Consider the following 24537-nt stretch of genomic DNA (forward strand, 5'->3'; position numbering starts at 1 on the left):
AATAATGTACAAATTTAGCAGTTAACACAGTTATATACCACTATTTGCACTAAAATGCAGGAATTCTTTTAGGTGTTTTTGCACAACTATTTACAAAATCATGAGGAGTCACAATAAAATTTTACACAAATGAGTTTGTACCATTCCAAAAAGCTTTTTCTGTCCACCACAATCTCTACAATGACAAAAACAACAGAAACAGTCTTTAGGCCATAGGGAGAATACAGAGTCCTGGTGTTCTCCATTGCTAGAATATGTTTATAATGAATATTATTATTATTGTTTTATTATTATTATTATTATTGTTTTATTATTATTATTATTATTATTATTTTATTATTATTATTATTATTGTTTTATTATTATTATTGTTGTTGTTTTATTATTATTATTATTGTTGTTTTATTATTATTATTATTATTATTGTTTTATTATTATTATTATTATTATTATTATTATTATTGTTTTATTATTATTATTATTAGTAGTAGTAGTAGTAGTAGTAGTAGTGGTAGTAGTAGTAGTAATATATTACATCTGAAACAAAATTTTCATTTTCTGTGCATCTTTGGTGTCAAGCAGAGAGAGTGATCAGTGGCCAAAGCCAGTGAAGGACGTGCTCCTCTCCCAAAGAGTTATAACTATCCCCTGACTAAAAAAAAAAAAAAAAATGATAGGAAGTTCCAAATCTGCACTTTGGCCATCTCTCCTCTGTGTATTTCTAGAATATTCCACTCTCTTACTATGAACACAGAGACTGGGGGCGTGTCTGTGCGGCCGCTCCCCGTCAGAGTGTCTCTGTCAGTCACCTCCAAGTTTCTCAGTCACCTTTGGGGAAATCCAGTTTGCGTTTTTACTCCAGAGAACGCCAGGTTTGTGAAAATCTGGTCCACCATTTCCTTCCTACACCAAGCATCACTCTAAGGGCCTGTGTTTCCCATAGACATATATAGGTAGACGCCTCATAGGCTGTCGAGAGACGTGCTTACAGCGCCGCCATCTTGGACCGGGGCCAGCCGAGGCAGCGGTGCATAGAAGTCTATGGAGGAGAGAGGTACTGCTGAATCTAAAAGTGGAATTATTCGCCGAATTTTGAACCGATTGCCAAACTGTTTGATTTTTAGAAACGTCACACGTGTAGCTACTATACAAAGTGCTCGGATATTTTTTTACAATGCTGGTTTTGCCACTCAACACTTAGATGCCGGACTTCTGTTCAGCCTATGGATGCTCTAATGAGCGCCGTAAGGGAACAAGAGCATGTGGGATTACTTTTCACATGTAAGATGTATGTAAGGAATAATATATTGTTAGCAGGTTGTCATAGCTAGAGTGAAATAAACGCCGAGAAGACAGATAGAACCCCTCAGTTCCGTGTCTGGCTTCTACCCATGATCTAACCAGCTCTCTACATCATCCTGTGTATTACACAGCTGCTTACCGGTAAAATAACTAATCTGAGACAATTTTTTGTTTAAAATTCGATGTTATGAATCTAGCGTTCCTAGCAACTTACTGCAGTAATTGGTGGGTTAGAATACAGCATCTGATTGATCTAATAGCCCTGATTTATGATGGAACTATTTTTGTTGTAGACAATTCTTTATCTCTAGCTACTTTTCTCACATGTTTAAGCTTTCCCAAAGAACGTGATTTATACACGTGATATAATAGTAATAATAACAGTAATAATAATGATAAAAATAATAGTAATAATAGCAGTAATAATAGTAATAATTGATATAATATTAAGGTAGTAATAATAATAATTATTATTATTAACAGTAGTAATAATAGCAGTATGGCAAAACCTGCATTGTAAAAAAATATCCGAGCACCTTGTATAGTAGCTACACGTGTGACGTTTCTAAAAATCAAACAGTTTGGCAATCGGTTCAAAATTCGGCGAATAATTCCACTTTTAGATTCAGCAGTAAATCTCTCCTCCATAGATGTCTATGCACCGCTGCCTCGGCTGGCCCCGGTCCAAGATGGCGGCGCTGCAGGCACATCGCTCGAGTGGGCAGCCGCAGTCAATGAGGCGTCTACGTATATATGTCTATGGTGTTTCCAACCAGGCTCTCAGCAGAGAGCCTCTCCACTGAGTCCAAAGTTCAAAGTTTCGCCATGCATAAAAGACGCTGGAAATACGCTCAGGTGAAGTTCGGTAAAAAATGTGGCGTTAATTATTGATCATATCTCTGGTTTTACTTGGCCGATACAAATGATTCAAAAACTGGTAGAAAGTTCAAAATCTGCACTTTCAGCACAAGTTTAAAGGGAGACTCTCTTACGCTTCATTTTCCTGCTTTGTTTTGATTACAGCGGCGCAACAAGATTTCCGCTCCAGAGCGTTTTTAGGGTAGCGCGGGTTAAAGTCCCCGGCAACAACAAAGGCTCCATCTGGGTGATCCCGCATCTGCTTATTGATGATGGTACGAGAGGGCTAAGCTAACATTAGCATCAGGTGGAATGTCAACTGCTGCTATGACCACCACACTGAACTCCCACGGCAAATTAAAGGGTCTACACATGACTGAAATGAACTCCAAGTCTGGACAGCAGTGGGTGTATATAGTTCTGCTGTTTGTGCACCAGTCATTGTGTGTATAGTTGCAAAGTCCCCCTCCTCTGCTCTGAGTCAACGTTGCGGTCATGACGGTGCAGGTTGCGGCCTGTTAGCTGAACAGCAGCATCGGGAATGAGTGGGTGTAGCCACGATTCCTTGATAATAATGGCGCTGCAGTCCCCGATGGCTTTGTTGTTGGCTAGCAGTAGTTAAAGCTCGTCTGTTTTGTGAACGACGGACCTGGTGTTGGTTAGGAAGAAGCTTGGTGGTTTGTGTGGTTGTCGTGCTAGCCTAGCCAGCAGTCCCGCTCTGCATCCCCACTTATGCTTCCTATTCCTCTGCCGGCACCGCCGCTTCACATGTCTGAGGATGAGCCAGGGAGAGCCCGGTGTTCTGGCAATGTCCTCTGGGATGTGATACTGTTGAAACTCGGTCGTAACGTCCATGCAACAAGTCATTCCTACAGCCAGTAGGTGGTCTTGAGTGTAGGAACGCCTGTTTCCATTCACACATACGCATTCACACAGAAACAACAATAAAAAGCACCGACACAAGGAGCCAAGAGTCGCTGCGTCCGTCCGCGTCGCCACCTTAACATTCATAACCTATCCACTGTTTTGCTGAGTTACAAGTCGCACATGGTAATACCAAGACACTATCTACCACTTTGCCAACCGCTTTGCTGCCAGAGCTCCTTGCAACACCCACCACTACAGTTTGTACTCAATGGTGAACTGGCCCTCTCGTGACTCCCACAGACAATTACACTGGTTTCTGTACATCTAAAAAACCCTCATTGGCAAAACACCACCATATCTGCATTCATTACTTATCATTCATAACTCCACCTGTACTCTTTGTTCTAGCAGTCTCATTAACCTCCACATTCCTAAAGTCCGTACCACACCCAGTCAATCCTAATTCCATTTTTCTCCTGCTAATGACTGGAACTCTCTGAAACACTCCCTAAAACTCACTTCATATGTATCGCTCTTGTCATTTAAAAAATCCAGAGTAACACTTCAGGACCACTGCACCTGTTTTTAGCCTTTCTATTTTACCAGACATTGCATAATTTTTTATTTTGTAATATTGTGTGATTTGCTGTGCATGCAATCTGTTTGTGTGCTGCCTCATGACAAGGTTGTTATTGAAAATAAGAATCAGTTCTCAACTCACCCGGTTATATAAAGGTTAAATAAAATAAATAAAGATTTTCAGCAAGGCCAAAATATTAATTATGATAGTCTTACCATCTGATTTTTTCCCCATTACTTTGCTTTACTTTTGTTGTCTTTTAATGAAAACCTCATTACACACGCTAAAATGGCTAGATTACATTGGAAGTGTCCACTGCTATTAGCAAGCTTGGAAAATGTTGCTGTACTGAGTGTGTATCTGCAAACTGGAGTAACATTCAGAACAACCTGAATTCATTTTAACCATTTAAGCAGTTGAAGCTGTTATCCTCATTTTATTTTACCCCCAGCTGTTGGTTTACTTGTTTGAGCTTTTAAAGTCTTGCAAATGTATTCTTCATAGTTTTATGATATTCAAAATTTATTTTTTGCCTTTTAAAAATAACTTTATTGCTTTTGTATCAAAAATTTTTTGTTTACCAGTAACATCTTTTGTTTTCTTACACTGCTATGTTGTCAATCAGGCCTTCACATCATAATGAGTTCTGAATTGAAATAAATGTTGAATACTGGTTAGCTTAGTTATATACACATATCATAAATGCTTACAGCTTATACCACCTGCCTAAATAGCAACAAATAAAATATTCTCAAGTAAGTGTGAATACAACTTTAGTTAATTTAAACTAATAGCATACCAAAATAAATATTAAGTTGGCTTTTTCAGTACTCGGTGTATCTTTTATAAGCTAATGAATTGCAGAAATAATTTGCTGATTCTAAGAATCTCGAGTGTATCTGAAAGCTCTTGGAAAAGCTAATGTAAATCTGGGGTGATGTCTAGTTTATCGAGCGCACTGTGGTTGTTCTGATTTCTGTTCATGCAGGATTGTGTTAAAGTTTTTAAATCATTCCCAGCCGAATTTTTTTCGTTTTTATCTACCAAGTTACATCATGATGTAGAAAATTTTACAAATCATTTCAAATATTATCCTGAGAGACTAACTGCCAGATTTAACTAAACAGTCAGCTGATCTTTGTCTTCATCAGTGTCAGATACAGTAGTCCAAATTCTTATTCATTTGAATTCGAAGTTACTTAAATCTATTAGAACCATCTATTTATTCAGTAGTTCTGTTTTTAACAGTATAGCATTGTCCTTTCTGTGTATTGTATATTCAGTCAGTCTTGTTTTTCAGTTCTGTATTTAACAGCATAGCATGATTCTTTCTGTGTATTGTATTTTCAGTCAGTCTTGTTTTTTTTTATCTCCATCTGAATTCGCCTTGTTTTATTGTGTTGCTTGAATGTGTTTAATTATTTTTACTGCATGCAATTTCATTTTCAATTTCAAAAGCAATCGGATCAGTTTGATCAGAAATCTAGATACATGGAAATGTGGTCAGATAAATGGAAATTTATCTAGTGTTTTCTGTTTTTTTTTTATTTATATATAAGTTTGACACAAGAATACATTTATTTTTTTAAAATACAGGATACTCCAAAACTTCGATGAAGAAAACTATAAGGGACTAGAAATTAGATCTTTAAGAATTTAAAGATCGAAAATTTGATTTGACACTGAAACATAATAAAAAGTAAATGATCAATGATCCCCTCCCCATTGGGGTCCATTGAGGATCTCCATCTGGAACTGACCAAAGAGATCTAATCTCTAAATATGAGAAACAGTCTCAGAAAGAAAACAGTTTCATTTAAAAATAATCGAGAAATTTCCAGAAGAAACTTTTTTTCTGAGAAATTTAAGCGTGCAAAAATAGAAAGGTATCTCTTTTCAGCCCTCCTTGTTGGGTCATTGCAGCACACACAGTTGTGTGTAATGAACCGAGTGTGTGCTTTTGTGTGTCTCATCAGCCCAACTTCTTGACTGACATGTGAATGTCCAGTGAGAAATCATATTTCTGTGTTACTCAGAATAGACAAAGTGATAGAATCACTATTCCTGTCAGGTATGCACCAGTGGATTGTTCATCAGTTCACCACCTATTTTCCTATGAGGTTTCTTTTTTCCCCATTTTCCTTCTTTACTCAAAGCCTGGTTTGAAAAGAGAAGCTTTGGTGTAAGCAGAGAGGCCACGAGGGAGCAAATCCCAGTGGACACTCAGAAAAAGAACAGCTTCAAAAGGGTCTGCAATACTACGGTGAATCATAAGGGAGGAAAATGCAATGATTAAAAGTGAAATGTTTGTTTGAAGATAATGTTATTTTGGAAAACCTCTCTTAAGAGGATTTCTAACTTGAAAATGAGACAAAAGGAAGAAATAGAGCAAATGTGGGAGTGAGACTTGAAACTATTTCCCACAGTTACACATGTTCAAAAGTGGTAACTTAGCACACTAGAAGCGTTTGTATTCATTCAAATGTTTCTCCAGCTCTGAGACTGCTGCTCAGTCCATTGAAAGGAAATGTATGATGGAAGGGAGTCTATGTCTGCTTTCTAACCGAAACTAAAAAGGCGTGCTGACTGCGGCAGCAAAAGCAAATTCTTACAACAATACTATAGAATCGGCACGCCGGTATGGTGAAACAGAACAACATGGAAAATTCACAACACTAAAGTTAACACTAGGCAACTGAATTGGGAACTTCACTGGTAGAGACTTCTGGTAGAAATGAGGGAAGGCGAAGTGGGCAGAGGTGAAGTGTGGCTGCCATGATGGAGGAGACGAGACAGATGCTGTGGGTGGAGGAAACATGGTGTGGTTCTTTCGGGTGATCCAGGCGATGAACGGGGCAGAGGGAGGATTTCCAGAGACAGGTTTTGGAGACCAGGCAAGGATCCAGAACTGTGACACAAAAACACAATTGCAACATGAGTTTTTCCAAGAGCCAGATGCAAACAAGAGTCAGCACTGACTTGACAGTTTAACGGTCCAGTGAAGAGTGGTGACTGCATCTGGCTTTTTATGTGTGTGATGAGTCATTGCTGCAGATCATTCCCAGTTGGCAGTACTCAGTCCCAGATTACCAATGGACAGCACTTGTCCAGTGCCGCCACGCACCACATACACGCCCACCTACAGGGAGAGAGGAAGGGAGGGAGAGAGAGCCAGTGTCATAGTGGAGGGCATAACACTGTGAACACAATAAATACAGGAAATCAGTACCACTCAAGCAATACATTTACTTATGTGTGTGTGTATATATATATGTGTGTGTGTGTGTGTGTGTGTGTGTACAAAACACAAGGGAAAAATACCCAACTAATAATCTGCATAAGTGCATATAGAAAACAAATTATGAAAGAAATAATTATTAACAGTAACCTGTGCACACCCAGTGGCTGTCACACCCCCACTTCATCCCTGTATCCCGTGAAAATGTTTTCTTTATATTTTGTTTTAAACTGTTTTATGTTTGGACATTGCTTGATCTTTTCGCAAAAACTGTTCCAGACTCTTACCCGACAGAATGAAATACAGAATTTTTTTCTATTTGTACGGATTTTGTTCATGATAGTTGGTGGCAAAACATTATTTTTAACTTGATACAGTACATGAGTTGCGTGGTTTGGATCATTTTCAACTCAAGGTGGAGTGACTTCTATATAGATCTATCATTCATGAATGATGTAACACTGTATGGTGACTTTATGATATTACTATTTAGTGCTTTTGACCAAGCAAGGATCAGAAATTGCACTGATATAGTGCATGTATTATTCTAGTGCAGGGGTCACTAACTGGCGAAGCGCAGTCCGGATCCAGACCCTTATACGGACCCGGACTTCTAATCAGCAAATTGTAACAGGATTTAAATTTGATGAGTCACTTCTATTTTACCAGCACAGCTTTTCCAGTGTTTACGGCAATGGTTTATCAGCTCAGGAAATGCAGACCAATTATGTATGAGTTCAGTCATCCCACGTGATGCTACTCAGCCAATGAAGTCTGTATTACAGGTGCAAAACATCGCAGCCCTGTCTGTGTTCCAACAACAGTTGAGAGGCAAGGGACAGACGAGAGGAGGACAAGCAGTAAGGAAAAATAAATAAAGCGACACCGAGAGGAAGACGAAGAGTCGTGTGAGCCAGATAGGGATAGAGTAAAAGGCAAAGAAACTGGTGAGCCTTAAACAAGACATAAAAAATTACAAATGGCACTGTCTAGAAAAAGAAAAGTGGACGGCGAAAACAGAACCTTCAACTCGGAGTGGACAGACTCGTTTGTGTTCATTCTGCCCTCTGGGAGCACAAAACCTCTGTGTCTGATATGTTCAGAGACTGTGGCACTCATTAAAAGTGGCAATGTGAAACGCCACTATGAAACAAAACACAAAGATTTTGACCAATCGTACTCCATCAAGTCTGAACTGAGGGCAGAAAATAAGCAGCCTTAGAGCCCAGTATGATCAGTCCGCCAAGATCCTGACACATTCATTCACTACCCAGCAACGTGCTAACGAATGTTCCCTTGTAGTTGCTTGGATTCTGGGGCAACACAAAAAAACATTTAGTGATGGGGAGGTTGTCAAGGAATGCATGAGTGCAGTAGCTGAAACCTTACTTGAGGGAAAGCAAAAAGAAGAGCTTTATAACAAAATAAAGCAAATACCTATGTCAGCGTCATCAGCTACAAAGAAAAGTGACATATTAACCAAAGATGTACTAGTTCAGCTAGATGAAGCTCTTTATAAAGCACCATGTGTAGCCTTGGCTGTAGATGAGCCCACTGATGTGACTGACAATGCTGAGTTGTTAGTTTATGTCAGGTTCTTCAACAAGGACAAAAACATTTTCTGTGAAGACATGTTAGGTCTTACTCCCTTTCAGACCAGTACAAGAGGAGAGGACATCTACCTGGCCATTAGGGAAATGCTAATAAAGAGAGGAATAGAGCCAAAACAAGTGGTTTCAGTGACTACAGATGGTGCCCCTGCCATGATAGTGAGAGAGAAAGGAGCTGTGGTGAGACTGAAGAAAGACAATCCTGAGCTCATTGCTTATCACTATATAATTCACCAGTCTGTCCTTTGCTCAACCCTGTCAGGTGAGCATGCTGAGGTGATGAACACAATGATGAATATGGCAAACTTTCTCAGGGCATCCTCGCCCTATCAGCATCGCATGCTTAGGGAATTCCTCAGAGAAGTTGAAGCAAATGCTGATGATCTTTTGCTGCACAACAATGTGAGATGGCTCAGCAAAAGCAGGGTGTTGGAGCGGTTTTGGTCCATCAAAAGGGAGGCAGCAGCTTATTTGGCAGAGCTGAAGAGTCAAAAGGCAACACAGTTTTATCTCTTTTTAAAAGATGAGAAAAAGATGGATAATGTGGCCTTTTTGGTTGATATCACCTTACATCTCAGTGAACTGAATTTGAAGCTTCAGGGCAAGGACAATTCAATTTGTGAACTGACAACATCTGTCCGATCCTTTCAGAGGAAACTTGAGGTATTCAAGGAAGACCTGCAGGGAGACTGTGTCCACTTCTCAGCATTGTAGCAACAGGTCTTGTCTTCTTTTGTTAACTTTGTTGATAAGTTGATTGTAAACTTCAGCAAACATTTTGACAGTTTCAGCTTTGGACAGCAGATGATCTTGTTCATTCAGAACCCATTTCTCCTTACAGATGTCAGGGGGTTCTCAAAGGAGGCCACACAGCATATCAAGTGGGCAAATGCTGGGTCTCTTCAGATGGAACTGATTGATCTCCAAGTAGATGTGGCTCTTAAAGAGCAGTTCAGAGGAACCGACCCTGCCACTCTCTGGCTCCAAATGGTCTCTGAGATTGGTTTCCCATGTCTGAGAAAAGTAGCCCTGCACATGCTGACCATGTTAGGGTCAAGATACAGCTGTGAGGCAGCTTTCTCGACGATGAACATAATTAAAACCAAATACTGTTCCAGACTCACCAATGAGCACCTCCAAATGTGCTTGAGAACGGCCCTGACACCACTCAGGCCTCGTTTCAAAATACTGGTAGGGCAAGTTGCAGCTCAGTTCTCCCATTGATCAGCAGGGGATGGAAGGGGAGTGATAGAAGGCATGAAAAAAATGTAAAAATGTTAAATTTTTTGTGAGCGTTCCTGTACTGTGTAGGCATTGTTTTTAATCTGTAAAGCACTTTGCGTTGCAATTTTCTTGCATGAAAAGTGCTATTTAAATAAAGTTTGATTTGAATTACTTAACTTTTTTCAGATGTAGGTATTGTTAAAGATGTACTTAAGATGGTTCAGGTTCAATCATTTTTTTCACGTTCTGCACTTTATTTTAAGATGTACAGTTATATTGAAAGTTATTAGTTAATAAATGTCAGAATATCTTTGAACTGTACTGATTTCATTTGATGATCAGTTATTGATTAAAGAAGATGCTAATAAAACTACTAGGTTACATCAACATATATCACACTACAATATTTTCCGCACTATAAGTCGCACTTAAAGGTCTTTAATTTTCTGAAAAATCGATGGTGCACCTTTTAACCCGGTGTGTCTTATGTGTGCACTGAGTTCCAAAAGCTGACTGTTGGACCATTTCCCGCCGACATAGGGAAGTAATACGTACACTACACACGCTGGCAGCGATAAACTTATTAGAGAACATTACATAAAGCTACATACAGTACTGACTATTGTCCGAGCTTTCGTGAAAGCTGGCATCATTGCTGAACAGCCACCCGGCAACGAGACTGACTCCAACAATGACAAGAGTGAACCCGGCATGTTTGATGTCGAAATTGCCCACCTGTTCAATTCAGATACAGAAGATGAGGACTTTGATGGATTTGTGACAAAAGATTGATCAAAAAATAATGTGAGTGTATTTTTAAATATGTAGTAGAATAAAGTTCAACCAAACTCACAGTTTTGCTTCCGTTTACTTGTTTTTGCATGCGCCCAATAATACGGTGCACTTTATATTTGGCTTAAGTACAGAAATAAACCCCGTAATCGAGACTGCGCCTTACAATCCGATGCACCTTAAGGAGCGGAAAATACAGTAATTCAAGTTAGACATTATGATGTTACGGACCTTTGCTTTAATAAATTATCTCTGACTGGACCTCTTTGAATTTTAGTCGCAGACCCAGTCTAGTGCCTTAAAAAATAACAATAGCTCCAAGAAATCAGAAGGTATGCCAGTAGACAAGCATTAAGAAAACTTGAAGGTGCGTTGCAAATGTTGTGACACACAATAAAAGCATGGCTTCCAGTCAATTCACATGACACTAGAAGCTGACAAATGTTGCCAATTTGTCTTCTCTTCTCAGAGTGATCCACTCGCCACACCTTTGAATTCCTTCAACTGCATGACTTTGCATAAGTGACACCTAATTGAATATTAATGGCTTCTGATGGTATTTGATTTTCTGTTTTTCATTTTGAAAGATTATACAAATGAGCCTCATTTGCATGTCAGCATCCAGGAAATGAAATGAACTGTGTCTGCCAGATTATTATTTCTTCTTCTAACACCACCGAGCACAACTTCTTTAATCTCATGAATTCAGGATTAGTTTCATATTTAGGTGTGACGCTCCAGTTTGGTCTGTGCAAGGAGGTCATTCACATCAGCAGAGAGCTTTTGTTTTGCTCTAGTAGGTGAAGACAATGGACATAATGAAGTTTCAATCAGCTTTGTTATTATTCCTTTAAGCTTCACTGGGCTTTGGTATTTGTCAGATGGCATCCGTTCTCATGCAGGGCAGGTATGCAGGCAGATGGTAACACTGGAAGGATGATGAAGAGTTTAGTCCCATTCAGTCGGTATGAAGTAAATGGAAGAAATGAAAAGCCCATAATAGGAGTGGAGTGTAGAATTACTGTCCTGTGTGGCTCCCAGGCAACAGCTTTATCTTCACAGCAATTTACAGTAATCCAGGGTGGCTGTGAGGGTCTGCCTTAGGCCGCTGTTAGCTGCTGCAAAATGACATGTGAGTGTACAGAGTAACAAAAAGGGGAAAAAAGAAATCGGGAACAAGGCTTAATCATCACTTTAAGTCACATATTATATATTTAGATGGCAACTATAACTCAACTGAAGGGCACTGTGCACTCCTCTGCTGCAGCGATCGTACATATGTCAAAGATAATAGTCTGCCTCCAACACAGAGTGGAAAGACAAAACAGGAAGGACATTTTATTTAGCAAGGAATGATTTAAGATTTACCCTTCAAAAGACTGGCAAGCCTCCTCAGGACTTCTGATTACACAATGGAGCAAACAAAAATGGCCCCGAGAATTTTAAACACCAACTTGATAAATCATATTATGTTATCCTGAATACAATATAAACATTTATTTCCCTCATAGGCCCAAGATGTACCTGCTTGTCACTGCTAGTGTCCACCCCTCATACTGGCAGATCAATCCTAAGTGAGATTCTGCTGAAGTAGCTCTTGATTTTGATTAAATTTCTTAGCATAGAGGCTTCCTTTCGATTCTTATCCCAATCAATTTTGCCGGGTGTGCCATTGATCTGATAAACATGAGTGGCAGTGGCAAGTGCAGAGTCTTGCCAAGTTAATATTGAATCAGAAGTGGGTGAGGAATGTCCATAACATTGAGTGACTGCGCAGGCAAGTCGGTAAATAATCCTCAGATGTACGTCTGTAAGTGAAGTTAGGAAGACGCTGGTCAGGAGACTCCCCCACTTGCCTGTCTATTTCTATTTGCAGTATTCTCGTTCTATTGAATGAGCTTTAAAATTTTAAACATGGCTACAACATCTCTGCAAAGCGCAGACATCCACAAAAGTAATACTCACATGCAGAGGAGCAGCACAACAGGCTCGGCACAGCTAATGCTGCCAGTGAACTCACATTCTTTACTGAAGTCACTTTCTCTTCCTCACTGTCTGCCTCACTTTCTCCCACTCAGCAAGCATTCTGAGGATCTATTTCTTATTAGAATTCACCCCAGAAATCATGTTGGACCAGCGTGCTCCTGCAGCTCCAGACTCTATTAAATGCCTCATTCAATTTTATAATATAGTTTTTATTTGACATTAAGGGCTTTACAAAAGGCCGTGGAATTATTAGTAAAAAAAAAAAAAAGAAGAAGAAGAGAGAGAGAGAGAGAGAGAGAGAGAGAGAGAGAGACTCACAGAATGCTATTATACATTTTGATATACTGTCTCCTCTCCTGCAAGTTTCCAGTGAATCTTTTCTAAGCCTCACCCTACATAAATTGGCTTCAGGAGTTGTTGAGTGAATATTTTTTATGTAATCCTCGCACAAATCTTATACAGCTCTGAAGATTTCTGATTAAGCACGAGGGCACGAAATGTACGGCATGCAGTCACATTGCAAAATCAACACAATCCCAAATTATTTTTTACCAAACTGATGACAGGACTGTAAGAACAGGAAATCATAATTGTGTTGAGCATCGTATAGTCAAGACTGCTGCTGGATTTAGTATGAATAAAAAGGAGGTGTTTTGTACTGAAAATTGCTGTATGTATGCAATGTGATTACATCAATCATACAACACTCCGTTCCACTTTCTGATGTTTCAGGGAAAATGCAGGCACCCACATGCTGACAGATATACGTGTTAGTATAGTGAGCAAATTATTCCACATAATTGCTTATATACTGCACATTGCTTGGGAGATCATTTCCTCCACTGCTGTCTTGATCACTATGCCTTTGAATTCATGCTAATGTTGCAGACTGTATTCAGTACCATTAAAATGCTGCGGTTGGTCGTTTTTGCATTCACACCACAAACACATGGCACCAGAGTTTACTTAGAAGCAGAGTGAGGTTCTTTTGGTTGGGACCAATTAAAAAGCATCTCGTCCTTTGGTTGTTGTGTTCTCACTGATTCGTGTCCATGCGGTTTAATGCACTGACTGGCTGCCTACTGCTTGGACAGCTTTGGTGAGGTCATCCGACTTTCTTTTGCACTGCATAGACCCATGTGGTGAAATGACATTCCGAAGACAAATCATCCAGCATGTGTTCAGTCATCTTCTCTGGTGCCACAAAGAACTCACCAGGAAATTCCTGAATATGAGCATTATCAGTTAATATTATGACTGAGACTGAGCAGACAGAAATGGTGAAAAATTTGCTGTTTTACACAAAAATATTAGTCAGGAGGAAGAGGATAGCTTTTGTACGTATACATTCAGCACCTGTGTTCAAAACCACTTTTCTCTTTCTGATTGATCAAGGGAAATGCCAATCATACTTAGATCTGTGGTTAGCAATCCCGGGTAGGCAATTTCATGTTTTCCACAAAAACTCAAAATTTTATTCATGTGCTATTAGAACTGCACAACAAGGGTGTTTCTCATCATCAATTAGTCTTTCAACAGGATTAGCTAACACAATGTACCATTAGAACACAGGAGTGATGCTTGGTGGAAATGGGCTTCTGTTATGAGCTATGTGGATATTCCATTAAAAATCTGCCGTTTTATGCTAGAATAGTCATTTATCACATTACCAATATCTAGACTATATTTCTTGATTAATTTACTGTTATTTTCATTGAAATAAACCTGTAAGTACCCTGCAAGAACAGGAGTGGGCAAATAATTTTCATATGGGCCACATGAGAAATTGACAGTTGTGACGGTTATTAAGGGCCAGACCAATATACTTGCAGCTCTGCTCAATATATACACACGTGGACAAAATTGTTGGTACCCCTCAGTTAAAGAAGGAAAAACCCACAATTCTCACTGAAATCACTTGAAACTCACAAAAGTAACAATAAATAAAAATTTATTGAAAATTAAATAATCAAAAACAGCAATTACTTTTGAATTGTTGATTAACATAATTATTTAAAAAAAACAAACTAATGAAACAGGCCTGGACAAAAATGATGGTACCTCTATAAAAGATTGAAAACTATTTGACCAGAGTGACATGATTAACTCAGGTGTGTCATTTAATTGACATCACAGGTGTTTCCAAACTCATAATCACTCAGTCTGCCTATTTAAAGGGAGACAAGTAGTCACCCTGCTGTTTGGTGAAAAGGTGTGTACCACACTGAACATGGACAACAGAAAGCGAAGGAGAGAATTGTCCCAGGACATCCGAAAAAAAATGATAGACAAACATCTTAAAGGTAAAGGCTATAAGACCATCTCTAAACAGCTTGAAGTTCCTGTGACAACAGTGGCTCATATTATTCAGAAGTTCAAGACCCACGGGACAGTAGCCAACCTCCCTGGACGTGGCCGCAAGAGGAAAATTGATGACAAATTGAAGAGACGGATCGTTCGAATTGTATCCAAAGAGCCCAGAGCAACCTCCAAAGAAATTAAAGGTGAACTCCAAGGCCAAGGTACATCAGTGTCAGATGGCACCATTCGTCGTTGTTTGAGCCAAAGTGGACTTCATGGGAGACGACCAAGGAGGACACCACTGCTGAAAAAAACTCATAAAAAAGCGAGAGTGGAATTTGCAAAAATGCATGTTGACAAGCCACAAAGCTTCTGGGAGAATGTCCTTTGGACAGATGAGACCAAACTGGAGCTTTTTGGTAAGGCACATCAACTCTATGTTCATAGACTCAAAAACCAAGCATACGAAGAAAAGAACACTGTCCCTACGGTGAAACATGGAGGAGGCTCAGTAATGTTTTGGGGCTGCTTCGCTGCATCTGGCACAGGGTGTCTTGAAAGTGTGCAAGGTACGATGAAATCTGAAGACTATCAAGGCATTCTGGAGAGAAATGTGCTGCCTAGTGTCAGAAAGCTTGGTCTCAGTCGCAGGTCATGGGTCTTCCAACAGGACAACGATCCAAAACACACAGCCAAAAACACCCAAGAATGGCTGAGAGAAAAGCATTGGACTATTCTAAAGTGGCCTTCTATGAGCCCAGATCTGAATCCCATTGAACATATGTGGAAGGAGCTGAAACATGCCATTTGGAGAAGACACCCATCAAACCTGAGACAACTGGAGCTGTTTGCTCATGAGGAGTGGGCCAAAATACCTGTTGACAGCTGCAGAATGCTCACTGACAAATACAGAAATCGTTTAATTGCAGTGATTGCCTCAAAAGGTTGTGCAACAAAATATTAAGTTATGGGTACCATCATTTTTGTCCAGCCCTATTTCATTAGTTTGTTTTTAAAAAATAATTATGTTAATCAACAATTCAAAAGTGATGGCTGATTTTGATTATTTAATTTTCAATAAATTTTTATTTATTGTTACTTTTGTGAGTTTCAAGTGATTTCAGTGAGAATTGTGGGTTTTTCCTTCTTTAACTGAGGGGTACCAACAATTTTGTCCACGTGTGTATCTCAATAAATAAAAAGAGTAAATGAAACAATACAATGAAAATGGGGAACACAGAACACTACTATTTAATGAAAGATTTAGTTTTCTTTATTTAAATTATGATTGCTGCCTATTGAGATGTAGATATTTACTATCGTAAAGACATACTACAAATGCGAAACTGATTTTCCACGTGCTTTAATTATTTATCAGCAGTCACTGTTTTTACAAAGTAAGCCATCACTCAGAATTTTTTTCACAACAACATGACCGTCAGCTTGTAGAGATTTGAAACTTGCCTTATGTCAGTTTTTGTTCAGCATGAACACTATGAGGTAACTGCTAAAACGTATCTGGACTAACAGCTGCTAGATGTCAAGTAACATTGCAAACATACTGCAACATTATAGTGTTGTCAATTTTTTCTAAATTTACATTGAGATGACTGTAGCATAGTGAAGCATAAAGAAAGACAACACCCACTACACTTACAGCTCTGCTCAATATATCTCAGTAACAACAGTAAATTACACAATACAATGATGTATAATAGTTCTACAATAATGTGAAACTCAGAACACAATTATTTAATGAATATTCACAAAAACATTTTCAAAAATGTCCAAAACCCGTACAACATTAACTTTCCATGAAAAGCATTAAATGCATCCAACTTTGTTTGCTTGCATGCCTCAGTTCTTTTCTCTCTCTTTGTTTTGTTCAGTGAGAGAAATCTAGCCTGTTTTGGGCTTGATCAAGTGTACTGAAGTCAATATCTGTGCTGGATATGCAAAGAACAGCACCCAAGTGATCATCACTTAGAGAGGATCTGTATCTATATTTGTTGAACTTAATCACTGAGAATGTTTGTTCACATACATAAGTGGATCCAAAGAGAACCAACATCTTCTGAGCATGCCTCCTCAAGTTTGGAAAGCTCTCCTCATTGAGAGAAGAAGAAAAAGTCAGCAGTGATACTGAGTTAAAGTGCTCTGACAGTAGTTTACCAGACTGAAGATCAGTGAGTGCAAGTTGGACATCACTGGGTGCAGTATTCACACAGCAGCTGAAGGGAGAGGAAACGTGCATTTCACTCTCAACTGTTTTGAAGTCTTCAAATCATCTTGAATGGTAAATGGTTGTTTTTATATAGCACTTTTATCCAAAGTGCTTTACATGATACATCACATTCACCCATTCACACACTGATGGCGGGAGCTGCCATGCAAGGCGCTAACCACGACCCATCAGGAGCAATTAGGGATTAGGTATCTTGCTCAGGGACACCTCGACATGAGCACGACGGGCCGGGGGATCGAACCGCAACCCTCCGGTTGCGAGACGGCCACTCTACCCACTGAGCTATGCCGCCCCCAAATTGCGGCCCCTTGAAAATTCAGCATGCAGCGCCCCCAACATGGATGAGTACCTGCGGAGGTGATCAGCTGATGGTGTGACTTCCTTCAGTATGGGCATGTGGGTAACAATGTTGCCCTCCATCTGGCTTGAAAGAAACTTCCGCTTTCTCATAAACGTGGTCACCAGGCTGTACATTTCATGTGCAATAAGGCCGTTGCCTTATAGCTTGGCATTTGATAAACCCTCGATTATCGCGGGGGTTAACTTCCAAAAAGAACCCGCGATAGGCGAAATCCGTGAAGTAGTCAGCTTTATTTTTTACAGTTATTATACAATACTGCACTCGGGGGAGCGCTGCAGCTGCAGCCAGGTGGACGCCATGGCGGTACTCTTGCCTCAGAGAGCGGGCCGGCTGAATCAATTGGAGGGGTCCGGGATGGGGAAGGCTCGCGCCGGTGCTCTTCTCCTGGGGAGCGCGGCTGCGGTGGCCAGAGACGGCTGGGGACCACGTCCACTGTCCGGTTGACGGCGGGGGAAAAAAAAAAAAAGGCTGCTCCGTCGGCTCCGTCTTTCAGGGTGTCTCATTACATGGAGACCAAGGAGAGAAAAGATCCAGCGCTCCACAGCAGGCAGCGCTGGCCTGTATAGCAGAGGAGACGAGGTGCGAAGACTGTTCATGTTGGTCAGTCCCTTAGCCAATCAGGATGCAGAACACACAAAAAACATTAAAAAACTGCACTAAAAAAAATCAGTGAAGGTGAACCGTGTTATAGCGAGGGTTCACTGTAATTCAATAATGCAGTCACATCAACAGCAAAAGCAAGGTATGCCATCCAGTCTGTATCTGAGAGCTCAGTGATGTCCCTTGCCTTTCTTCTCACAAAACTCTTGAATCATTTGAAATTCGTCTCAGATCCCAAACTCCTCTAAGTACCTTACCTAGGCTGAGCCATCTGTCTGGTAACCAAGGTCACCATGTTCACTCTCATGCTCCTCCAAAAAGACAACAAACTCTCTATGGTTTATGCTATGGCAAGTGGTTGATTTTTAGCACTGACTTATACAGCACCTCCTGATGTATGATACAATGCAAAAAATATCACTTTCTGTTCTGGGTTTATTTCCGTCACTTTATCTTGCATCCATTTCAAAAGTCCAACATGTTTCCCTGTCAAATTTGGACAGCCATCAGTTATACTACTAACCAAATTCTCCCATTTTAGCCCCAGCTTGTTCATGAAAGTATTTACCTCAGTGAACAAATCACTCCCTGTCTTGGTCCCCTTCATTGGCTGCACAGCTGCCAGCTCCTCCCTCATCTCAAAGTAACTGGGCTGTGTCACAGACATCACAGCTCTCGTCCAGAGCCAAGGAGAAAAAGTCAAAATCATCCACTTTGTTGTGCAGCTGAAGCTCCAGGTTTTCGGCGTTGCTCTCCACCTGCATTGTTACGGTACGCCTGGAAACGGGCGCATTAACAAACGCTTCTTCTTTCTCCGGGCATATAAGCACTGCAGAGTCCACCAAACATTCTTTTACAAAGTCTCCATCAGAGAATGGCTTACTGTTTTTGACGATTTTGTAGAACATTACAAAATTCATCTCGACTGCTGCATCTCTTGATGTGTGAGCTTTGGTAAAAAATCCTTGCCGCTTTAGCAGTTTAGCTAGCAAACCTTCAGATATCCTCTCCCTCTCACGTTGGGTCTCGTAATGTCGATTCAGATTATAGTCCTTGAGCACCATGATCTGTTCGCCACAAACTAGGCACACAGCTTTACATTTGACTTCAGTGAAGAAATACTTGTAGGTCCATGCCTTGTTAAAAATTTTGTATTCGGAATCAATTTTTCTTTATTTTTTGCCGTTAGCTGACATCTTCCCGGGCTGAAGCTGACCAACAAACCAATCAGTGCATAAACCTTATGCTATGTAGGGGAAGCAGATATGAAAAAATGGAAAGTCATGTGTGACTTTATGGCCCAAGGTCACATGCGAAAAAGCGGTAACTTAGCGGATCTTTCAAAATAAAAGCAATGAAGGTGTATTGCTGTATTGTATATGTACTTTGATGATGTATATTTGCATTTACTTTTAAAATTTTCCAGTGACCTCATACAGGCCAATCAGGGTCATCCGGAGGGCCGGATGTTGCCCACAGGCCGCACAATGCCCAGGTCTGTGCAAGAACATAAATTTTCAGGGTGTTAACCATGAAATGGAAGGGTGTTTTTGGTTTTGTTTTTTTGTCTATCGTTTTTTTTAATCCCTGATATTTTTACTTGTAATACCAGAGTCATGTTAGTCCTATTCCGAGCATATGATTAACAATAACAAACACGAAGAACTATTCTTTCTTTTGATGTTAGTGTCAGCTTACATGTTTCATTTTTTCAACATCCTATCTTGCACACATTCCACTGGTATTTCCCTTACATGGACACCTACCAAAGCAACATTAGTCACCATAGTGATCACTAATAACTGTTACAAACGAGGCGGTGTTTGAACCCATGCAGCAGGCAACAGACAGGCAGGCGGGTGAATTAATAAAGGGGTTTAATAATAAAACACAAAATCACTCCATACAGGAGGCACGGGGAATTACACTGAACGGGAAAACTAAAATGACGGCTCTTGGCCGCAGCGGGGGCTAAACTAAAACTAAGCTACAGGGGACGACGCGGGGCCGTGGTGGGGGCAAAACTAAACTCTAAACGGGGAAGGTGACTCACGTGAAATCCAGGGGATCGGGAGACACGGTGGACAGCCGAGCTGAGGAAGCCGGTGGCGGGGATATGGCGGGGACTGAGGAGCAGGCAGACCAGGGGCAGATGCCGGGGGGTTCAGAGCAGAGGAAGAGAGACGAGTAGATGAGGGTTCCGGAGGGAGAGGAGGGAGACGGAGCAGGCGAGGAATATCCAGGGGCTGACAGAGTCCAGACGGAGATATGTTCATGACAGGGAATCGCAGTCAATGGCCCAGCGAGGAGCGTTTGACAGAGCCAGGCTTTTATCTGGCGGTGATTAAAGATTGAAGACGGCTGTGCAGGAGCACAGCCGCTTCTAATCAGGCTGAGCACAGAACAGGAGAGGGAGGGGCCGTGACAAATAACAGTCACATGCTTATACTTACGGAATGAATTCACTGCACCGTCTTGTGGTAAAGTCCAGCATTTCTGTGGGAGTTTTTCAGCTGAGCAGTTCTAATTCTTCACAAATTAAACACTTTTGGAAGCATTCATTTGCACTGAGACGTTGAGACGCTTCTTTTATTTTTTTCAGTCACAGTCTCAGCAACTGAGGCAACTTCTCAAGTTGGAAACAGGGCAGAGCCACTTTTGAAACTATATGAAATTTCCTGATGAATCCTAATTTCTCCACCTCCTGATTGGAAATATTTTGATGGATCAGAATGTAATTTTCCATACTTTGATGATGGCTTTAAATGATCTTATTCATGAATGGCACAGAAACCTATTCATCAGCAGCATCCTCAAGTACATCTTTATTTTAAGAGCTGTTGTCATCAGAACCCTCTGATTTCAAAGAAAATTGCTGCTTTGAACTAAACATGTAGAAAAGCTGAAACACTGTTGTGTTACTGTGACAATATGCCAGGAAAACAAACAGAAAAACTTCTATATCACCGAATGTGAGTTTAAGAATGGCAACAGTGAGACATCAATGGCAACATGAAGCTGAATTGTAAATTACTACATTATCATCAATAATACTGTATAAACACTTCAGTTATTACATACCTCTGGTTTCGAGTGACCCCCACACACCTTTGCTAACTACCATAGTTAAGCATTTAAATGCAACAAGCAGCATTAGACTGACACTCTCCTACAGAAACACGTCTTATAGTAGAGCCACAAGCTGTACAGTTACTCACAGTGTCTCTCCAAGCCATGAATATGCTCCTAGTCACTGTCAAAGCTCTGATGGACTTCCTGATTTTCCAGCAGAGGGAAAAAGAGTCTGAAAGGAGCTTCTCATGACTGGTTAGGTCCGACTACCAGCAGTATGTCCTTGTTTGTGCTACACTGAGTGTTAGTCAGCATCCCCTGTGTTCCTTGACTCTTACATCACACATAGCTACAAAGCCATGCTTCCCACAGTAATCACTGCCACACTTCTGTTGTATTTTTAAACAGACAAATAGGTGGAATTTCCAAATGGTCATAAAATAACTGAACTAGTAGCAAAGCTGCAATTTAGCCCAGGATTTACGTTTAACTAGAATGTAACTGAGATTAAAATACATATATTAAAGTGAACTAATTTGATTGCTGTCCCCACCCCTCTCATCTTGACTCTCACCCCAACTGGTCGAGGCAAACAGTCGGCCTCCCTGAGCCTGGTTCTGTCTGTGTTTTTTTTTCATTTTGCTTTTTTATAGTTCCATGAGAAGGGACATTTTCTGTTCCTTTCCACTGATACCAGGTGTGTCTCTGGTTGAAATTTGTAAGATCTTCACTTTTCTATCACCAGTTGTAAAATAATTAAAACAAATCAAAACAGTCAGCTTCAGAGATTCATTGTAGAGTTTTAACAGGCGTGCATTCTTCATCTGTTCTTGCAGCACTGAGCATTTACAGCACAAAAGAAACAACAAGGTGGCATGCAGCATGATGTCATATTTCTCACTGTACATAGCTCACCTTTATTGTTTTGGTAGAATAGTTAAGAAATGTTTTCACTAAGACCAATCCACCGTCTTGTGCGTTTTCTGTGTGTGAGAACTGAGGTCAATTTCAACCAAGAATTCTAGACTTTCAGATATCAGACTGATCAACTGTATTTCAACAGGAATTTCCTTGAGATTCTGCCTAAATTAATAATTTTCCCGGATAACCGGGGTGGTGCCCCTTTATTTTAATGAGTGCAGTACATTCACTTCAGTGGTTATGCTACAGTTGAATTGAATATTTTCAAAGTGATGGTATAAACAGGCTGCACAGTGGAATAGTGATTAGAACTTTTGCCTTGCAGCGAGAAGATCCCTGGTTCGCGTCCCGCCTTTCCCGCGATCTTTCTGCATGGAGTTTGCATGTTCTCCCTGTGCATGTGTGGGTTTTCTCCGGGTACTCCGGCTTCCTCCCACAGTCCAAAAATATGCTCAAGTTAATTAATTATTCTAACTTGCCTGTAGGTGTGAATGCAAGTGTGATTGTTTGTCTGTATATACAGACTGGCGACCTGCCCAGGGTGTCCCATGCCTTCACCCCAGTCAGCTGGGATAGGCACCACCATGTAGAAATGTATGCCTTTCTTTCTTCTTTTGCATGGCTTTTACTGGAACTACTACTATGTGCAAAAACATTCACTGGAAGTGAGCATCAGCAAACAAAACTCTAACGGGTCTTAACACTGACAGGAAGTAACCCTGGAGGAATCTCACTCTGAACTCAGCAACCAGTTGTAATATAATTAAAACAAATCTAAACAGTCAGCTTCAGAGATTCATTGTAGAGTTTTAACAGGCGTGCATTCTTCATCTGTTCTTGCAGCACTGAGCATTTACAGCACAAAAGAAACAACAAGGTGGCATGCAGCATGATGTCCCTTGTCGTCTTATGTGCAAAGCCTGAAGACAGCTTGAAGCTTTTCTTCATCTTCTTTCTGTAATCTCTGTCAGTCGGGAATCTCATCAGGTGCAGGCCTGTGAACAAGAGGGTGCAACCCAAACAGTCTCTGAAAATGGCATCTATTTTCTTCATATTTTGTTGAGTTAAAAAGAAAACAGTCTGATGATGCAAACAACTACATTTTATAAGGTCGCAATAAATGAAAGAATCTTAAAGTGTACTAGATGCGATTTCCCCGCATGGCAACGCACAGCATCTGAAAATTGCACGGCCGACGGGCGATCACTAGCAGACCACAACATTGTCACATGACAGTGCTCGAACAATAGCGGGCCGCTACATGGTGACGTGACCGAGCTTTCAGCTTGATAGTCTGGCAGGCATCTTGAATATACACAGCGGCTCGGCCACAAACTTTCCCTTTTATTTCAAAAACACTTCAGTGAAAAGCATTTCTGAAAGTATTTGAGGCGAGAAATAAGCTGTGCAGCAGCTGAATCTGTCCTCGTTTTAGGTCACTGACGCCTAGTTTAGATGTTTGAGGACAGTTTCATGATGCGTGAAATCTCCGCACTCCCCATTGAATTTTGCATAAAGTAGAAGTCGAGTCTGCTTTACACAAATAAGCTGCAGCCCTCTCCGGGTAAAGTCTGGGTAAAGACACCGGATCGCAGGTGGAAACCACAACTGGGCCAGAATGTCACATACGGGGTGTTTCCAGCTGCAATCCAATGTGTTAACCTGGAGCGGGCTGCAGCTCATTTGCACGGAGTAGACTGGACTCTGGTGTGTGGAGATTCCACGCATTGTGAAACTGTCCTCAAACATCTAAACTAGCCATTGTTGAAGAAAAGTAAATAAACTGGTGAAAAAATGGTGAATTAGAATAAAAATTAAAAACTGCTACAGCAGTCAGGGGAGAATTAAAACTTTCGTCACAGCAAGCATTTAAAACTGCGCCACAGCTCTAGGTCCAGAGGAAGCAGTTGGAGAATGATCTGGTTGATCCTCTGGTTGTCAGAAGGCAGCCTGCCAGTGCACCTGGTGTTTACCGACAAAAACTAGTGAAAACTGGTTTTAGCCGGCTGTAACAGGGTGACAGGCGAGGTTATGTCAGGACAAGGGGGGGTTACCTTGGGCAAATATGTATTCGCTAAAGTGTGAATAGTAACAGAATTGATCTGATGAGGTTCCTCGAGGTAATGAAAGGCTCTGATTGGTTGGGCAGTGAGACAGTGGGAGGGGTTTGGCACCCCACCTGGTGGATCTCATCAACTAGTGATTATTGTAGGAAAGCATTAGGAAATCAGATACTATTAATAACTGAATAAATGATGTAATGGTGTCAGACAAGAAGGATGGACCTGGAGGCGTGGAACCCCAGAGCCAAAAAGTATAAAAGACAGGGCATCAAAGGGCAGAGCCAGACTTACTCCATGGTAACTCTCAGAGTGTTTTGATCTGTGCTGCACGGAATAAACACTTTATTTTGTGAATCTGAAGATTGCTGTCACGCTCCTCCTGCTCCGGTGTGCTGGCTCATTAGCGTGACAACGAGCGGCTGTAATGAGAGCACAACCGGCAGTAATGAACAATCAGTGCAGCATATAAGCCTGACTCTCTGCACAGCTCACTGCCGGTTCATTGCCACATTCTCCA

General features: G+C 40.7%; 1 long non-coding RNA gene across 1 annotated transcript; it reads right to left on the minus strand.

Moving 5' to 3' along the window:
• Nucleotides 1-1984: 1984 nt before the first annotated feature.
• On the minus strand, nt 1985-21313 carry LOC127532105 (uncharacterized). Its single transcript, XR_007939366.1, has 3 exons — nt 21183-21313; nt 6587-6746; nt 1985-6515 (listed from the first exon to the last, which is right to left on the minus strand). It is a non-coding gene; the product is annotated as an uncharacterized LOC127532105 (long non-coding RNA).
• Nucleotides 21314-24537: the final 3224 nt, after the last annotated feature.

Source organism: Acanthochromis polyacanthus, chromosome 2 (genome assembly GCF_021347895.1).
Source record: "Acanthochromis polyacanthus isolate Apoly-LR-REF ecotype Palm Island chromosome 2, KAUST_Apoly_ChrSc, whole genome shotgun sequence".
In the NCBI taxonomy this organism is placed as follows: Eukaryota; Metazoa; Chordata; class Actinopteri; family Pomacentridae; genus Acanthochromis; species Acanthochromis polyacanthus.